General features: G+C 41.1%; 1 non-coding gene across 1 annotated transcript; it reads left to right on the plus strand.

The window, feature by feature from the left end:
• Positions 1-2,167: 2,167 nt before the first annotated feature.
• On the plus strand, positions 2,168-2,239 carry TRNAC-GCA. The gene has a single exon. It is a non-coding gene; the product is annotated as a tRNA-Cys (tRNA).
• Positions 2,240-6,332: the final 4,093 nt, after the last annotated feature.

The raw sequence follows: 6,332 nt of genomic DNA on the forward strand, positions 1-6,332 counted from the left end.
CACTCAGGCTTCAGTAGCTGTGGCACGTGGACTCAATAGTTGCAGCTCCTGGGCGCCAGAGCACAGGCTCAATAGTTGTGGTGCATGGACTTAGATGCTCCGAGGCATCTGGGATTTTTTCAGATCGAGGATCAAACCCATGTCTCCTGCATTGACATGCGGATTCTTTACCACCGAGCCACCTGGGAAGCTGTGATCAACTGTATTTTAAAAACAATATTCAACAAACAAATTAAATGACCAACTTATGTGTTATTACTCTAAAAACTGGAGATCAGGTTTCAAGGCATGGATATGCATGTCTCTACATCAATTTTTTTTTTAATATTTAAAATCTTCCATGAAAATGTCCTTAATGGAATTTTTTTCCTATTCATTCATTTCAAATCCTCTCTATAATTCACATGATTATCATTTAGATAATTGCTGCTGCTGCTAAGTCGCTTCAGTCGTGTCCGACTCTGTGTGACCCCATAGAAGGCAGCCCACCAGGCTCTCCCGTCCCTGGGATTCTCCAGGCAAGTTAGATAATTGAGCTATATGCTAACTTCTAATGCAGGGCTACCTTCTTTCGGAAACAAATACAGATTTATACAAGATTTGGATATATTTTAATTAAAGTCTTTTCATATGTTTATGATTTATTTAAAATTTTGAAACACTAATGATAGTAAAGCTAACCTTTAAGAAAAAAAATCTTACATATGTATTTTATAGTATTTCCCTTCAAAATCTTATCTCGTCGCTCTGTAAATATGGGCTCTTTTAATGTGAATTCATGGCCAAACCTCAGAAGGTCATGGTCACTCTGAATATTTGGAGCAGTAAGCACATTTTTCAACAAAAGTGCTTAATTTTCATCAGTTCAAGAAATATCAGTGAACTAGAAATGTGAAGGTAACAATTTTAGGGCCAAAGGAGAGGACTTTATTTTTATTTATTCTATAGTGACATTTCTCTGACTCCCTAGAATTATAAATTTGACCATTTTATAATTTTACTATAATTCTTATTCAAGGACAAATTGTGTACCCAGACTTCTGTGTACTCGGTAGCTTCCTATCATGTATGATAGTATTTCACATAAGATGATTTAGTGTTTTTACAATACTTTCTTTATAAAATTGTTTACTTAGATTTATCCATATTTACATGAGAGTTTCTAATTAATCAAGATTTTTGGTTATTACCATGTTCAATACATATGAATTAGAATCATAGCATTTTATAAAGGTAAGAAGTTTAATAGATATTGTTTCTTATCTTCCAGGCAAAGGATGAATATTGTTCATATCACCCTTAAATGATGATCAGTTTTCAGCCTCTATCTAGATGTTTCTAGTGACAAGGAACTCTCTACATGATAAGCTTATCCAATTCATTTTTGATAACTCTAGTTATTAGGAAGTTATGAATCCACATTAAGGAATCTAAGTTTCATCCTAAGACTGAAAGGAAACCACTAAAAGGATTTATGCTTTAATGTATGTATTGAAGTGCAAAGAATTAAGAAGAGCTTTTTAAAAATCAGCTAAGAGGCTGTTACAGGTACTCAGGAATAATTTTTTGATGGTGATCTAGACAAGGCTAGCATAGAAATAAAAACTTTACAATTTTTTAGGAGATTAAAAGAAACAATATTTAGTATTTGTTTGCATTTAGAGGGAAAGAGAGTTGAAAAGAATGACAGGTTTCTAAATGGAGAATGATAATTTTAAAGAAATAAAATCTCAAAAAGATGATCAGTTTTGAAAATAATGTTGACTTTGCGGTGGCTGTATGGCACTATGAAGCTCATATAAGAAACCCAGACTCAGAACATACATTTCAGAATCTCAAGAGGGAAAATCTAAATGAAGCCATAAAAGTGGATGAGATTGCAATTCAACAATAAAAGAACAAACAACCTAGCTCCTAAAAGGGCCAAAAATATGAACAGACATTTCTCCAAAGATGAAATTGGTTGTTTAGTCGCCAAGTCACGCACAACTCTTTTGTGACCCCATGGACTGCAGACCACCAGGCTCCTCTGTCGATGGGATTTCCCAGACAAGAATACTAGGGTGGGTTGCCATTTCCTTCTCCAGGGAATCTTCCCAACCTAGGGATCAAACCCAATGTCTTCTGCACTGACAGGTGAACTCTTAACCACTAAGTCACTAGGGCTTCCCTGGTGGCTCAGACGGTAAAGTGTCTGCCTGCAATGCGGGAGACCCAGGTTCGATTCCTGGGTAGGGAAGATCCCCTGGAGAAGGAAATGGCAACCCACCCTAGTATTCTTGCCTGGAAAATCCCATGGAAGGAGGAGCCTGATAGGCTACAGTCCATGGGGTCACAAAGAGTAAGACACAACTGAGCGACTTCATTCACTCACTCACTCAAGTCACTAGGAAAGCCCAAAGATGAAAGATGAAATACAAGCGACCAACAAGTACGTGAAAAGATGTCCAATATCGTTTGCCATCAGAGAAAAACATATTAAAATGACAAATAGATACCATTTCACACTTATTAGCATGGTTAGAGTGCTTCCCAGGTGGTGCAGTGGTAAAGAACATACAGGAGACTCAGAGATTTGGGTTCGATCCCTGGATCGAGAAGATCTCCTGGAGTAGGAAATGGCAACCCACTCCAATATCTTTGCCTGGAAATTTCGTGGACAAATGAGCCTGGGGACTACAGTCCCTGGGGTCACAAAGAGTCAGACACAACTGAGTAACTGAAGACATAGCACAGCTTCAGATCAGATCAGTTGCTCAGTTGTGTCCGACTCTTTGCGACCCCATGAATCGCAGCATGCCAGGCCTCCCTGTCCATCACCAACTCCCGGACTTCACTCAGACTCACGTCCATCAAGTCAGTGATGCCATCCAGCCATCTCATCCTCTGTCATCCCCTTCTCCTCTTGCCCCCAATCCCTCCCAGCATCAGAGTCTTTTCCAATGAGTCAACTCTTCGTATGAGGTGGCCAAAGTACTGGAGTTTCAGCTTTAGCGTCATTCCTTCCAAAGAAATCCCGGGGCTGATCTCCTTCAGAACGGACTGGTTGGATCTCCTTGCAGTCCAAGGGACTCTCAAGAGTCTTCTCCAACACCACAGTTCAAAAGCATCAATTCTTCGGCTCTCAGCCTTCTTCACAGTCCAACTCTCACATCCATACATGACCACAGGAAAAACCATAGCCTTGACTAGATGAACCTTTGTTGGCAAAGTAATGTCTCTGCTTTTCAATATGCTGCCTAGGTTGGTCATAACTTTCCCTCCAAGGAGTAAGCGTCTTTTAATTTCATGGCTGCAGTCACCATCTGCAGTGATTTTGGAGCCCAGAAAAATAAAGTCTGACACTGTTTCCATTCTTTCCCCATCTATTTCCCATGAAGTGATGGGACCGGATGCCATGATCTTCATTTTCTGAATGTTGAGCTTTAAGCCAACTTTTTCACTCTCCACTTTCACTTTAATCAAGAGGCTTTTGAGCTCCTCTTCACTTTCTGCCATTAGGGTGGTGTCATCTGCATATCTGAGGTTATTGATATTTCTCCCGGCAATCTTGATTCCAGCTTGTGTTTCTTCCAGTCCAGCTTTTCTCATGATGTACTCTGCATATAAGTTAAATAAACAGGGTGACAATATACAGCCTTGACAAACTCCTTTTCCTATTTGGAACCAGTCTGTTGTTTCATGTTCAGTTCTAACTGTTTCTTCCTGACCTTCATACAAATTTCTCAAGAGGCAGATCAGGTGCTCTGGTATTCCCATCGCTTTCAGAATTTTCCACAGTTTATTGTGATCCACACAGTCAAAGGCTTTGGCATAGTCAATAAAGCAGAAATAGATGTTTTTCTGGAACTCTCTTGCTTTTTCCATGATCCAGCGGATGTTGGCAATTTGATCTCTGGTTCCTCTGCCTTTTCTAAAACCAGCTTGAACATCAGGAAGTTCACGGTTCATGAATACATTGCTGAAGCCTGGCTTGGAGAATTTTGAGCATTACTTTACTAGCGTGTGAGATGAGTGCGATTGTGCAATTGAGTGCAATAGCACAGCATGGTTATAGTTAAAAAAAATAGATAACAAGTGTTGGCAAGAATATGGAGGTATCGAATCTCTTGTACACTGCAGGTGAAGTCATGTAGCCTCTTTGGAAAACTGTTTGGCAGTTTCTCAAAATGTCAAACACAGATTTACTACATGGTCTAGTGATTCCACTGCTAGATATGTATCCAAGAGGAAAAAAATATATGTCCACACAAAACTTACCAAGTTCATAGCAGCATTATTCATAACAGCCAAAAAGTAAAAAAACCTAATATCCACCAGTTGATGAATAAATAAGAAGTGGCATGGCAACACAATGAAATATTATTCAGCAATAAAAACGGAATAAAGTACTGACACTGCCAGAACATAGCTGAATGTTGACAACACTGTGCTGAGTGAAAGGAGATACAAAGGACCATATATTATATGACTCCATTTACATGAAATGTCCAGAATTTACAAATTTTTAGAAACAGAAAGTAGCTTAATAGTTGGATATGGGGAGGAGTGGGGGAAATGAGGAGTGACCAACTGTTTATGGGTACCGAGTCTGTTTGGAAAATGATAAAAATGTTTTGAAATTAAAGATGGCGATAGCTACACCATGCTATGAATACACCAAAAGCCACTGAGCTCGACACTTTCAGTGGGTGAATTGTATGATCTGTGAATTATATATCAATTTTTTAAGTGGATGAGATTGATCCTAGGAAAATGTACGGAGTAAAACAATTGGAAAGCCTAGATAGACCACCAGAGAAGGCAACGGCACCCCGCTCCAGTACTCTTGCCTGGAAAATCCCGTGGACGGAGGAGCCTGGCTGCAGTCCATGGGGTCGCTAAGAGTCGGGCATGACTGAGCAACTTCACTTTCACTTTTTACTTTCATGCATTGGAGAAGGAGATGGCAACCCACTCCAGTGTTCTTACCTGGAGAATCCCAGGGACGGGGGAGCCTGGTGGGCTGTTGTCTGTGGGGTCGCACAGAGTCGGACACGACTGAAGCGACTTAGCAGCAGCAGCAGCAGCAGCAGACAGACCACTGAAGAGCAAAGATGTTTCAGAAATGGAAGAAGAGGAGCCCACAGTGGACACCAAGCAGAGGAAATTGAAAAGTCAAGAGAAGTGTGCTGAAATCAACTCCTGGGAGCGTGATAGTCACTCAGTCATGCTGTACTCTTTGTGACCCCATGGACTGTAGCCCACCAAGGTCCTCTGCGGAATTTTACAGGAAAGAATACGGAAGTGAGCTGCCATTCCCTTCTCCAGACGATCTTTCCAACCCAGGGATTGAACCTGGGTCTCCCACATGTCAGGCAGATTCTTTACCATGTGAGCCACTCCTGCGAAAGCCAACTGCTAAACAGTAAAGAAAGGGAGGCATATTTAAGGCCATGATGAAAGTATTTACAACAAAGAAACTGTCAACACTACAAATCAGGGCTTTCTTTTTCAAAAAGCCGGTTTATCAGCACACCATATCCGTTACTTAAGGGTGCTGAAGTACCAAGTACAGTTTCTAATCATTTTACATATGCTTTTACATGAGTCCTCACACCTACCCTAAGAGGTAGGTCCTGTTATTATTCTTAACTATGAGAAAACTGGGGCTTTCCGGGAGGCTCAGACAGCAAAGAAGACAGTCAAGACAGTAAAGATCTCCCATGGGTTCGATCCCTGGGTTGGAAAGATCCCCTGGAGAAGGGAATGGCTACCCACACTAGTATTCTTGCCTGGAGAATTCCATGGACATAGAAGCCTGGCAGGTTGGAGTCCCTGGGGTGGGAAGGAGTTGGACACGACTGAGCAACTAAGAGTTATGAGAAAACTGAATCCCAAAGATGCTGAGTGGCTTCCCAAGGTCATGCAGCTAATCAGTGTCAGAACTGAGACCAGACAGTCTGTCTTCAGAGACCTGAGCACATAGCAACACAGTGTCTTCCATGCCAAGGGATGACACTGCTTCCAGAAAAGCGTTATCATCAGTAGCGCCAAATGCTTCTGAAAGGTCAAATAATTAAAGAAAAACTCAAACGTGTTCACTGGGTTTAGCAAAAAATGAGTCATCAGTGACCTTGGCAAGAACACTTTCAGTGGCATGAAAAGATGTCTATTTCTGTGAAATGAGAAACAACAAAGGATTTTAAAAAATCATGTGGCCTCTTCATTGACTTCCTTCAGTAGCCGCTGGAGCTGTTCATATTCTCCAGTTGAAGTGAAGACTTGGTCAAGAAAGGCAAGGGGAGCAGGAAGCCCATGGCAGTACCAGGGAAATCACCACTACTGGAAAA

Source organism: Bubalus bubalis, chromosome 17 (assembly GCF_019923935.1).
Source record: "Bubalus bubalis isolate 160015118507 breed Murrah chromosome 17, NDDB_SH_1, whole genome shotgun sequence".
Taxonomy (NCBI): Eukaryota; Metazoa; Chordata; class Mammalia; order Artiodactyla; family Bovidae; genus Bubalus; species Bubalus bubalis.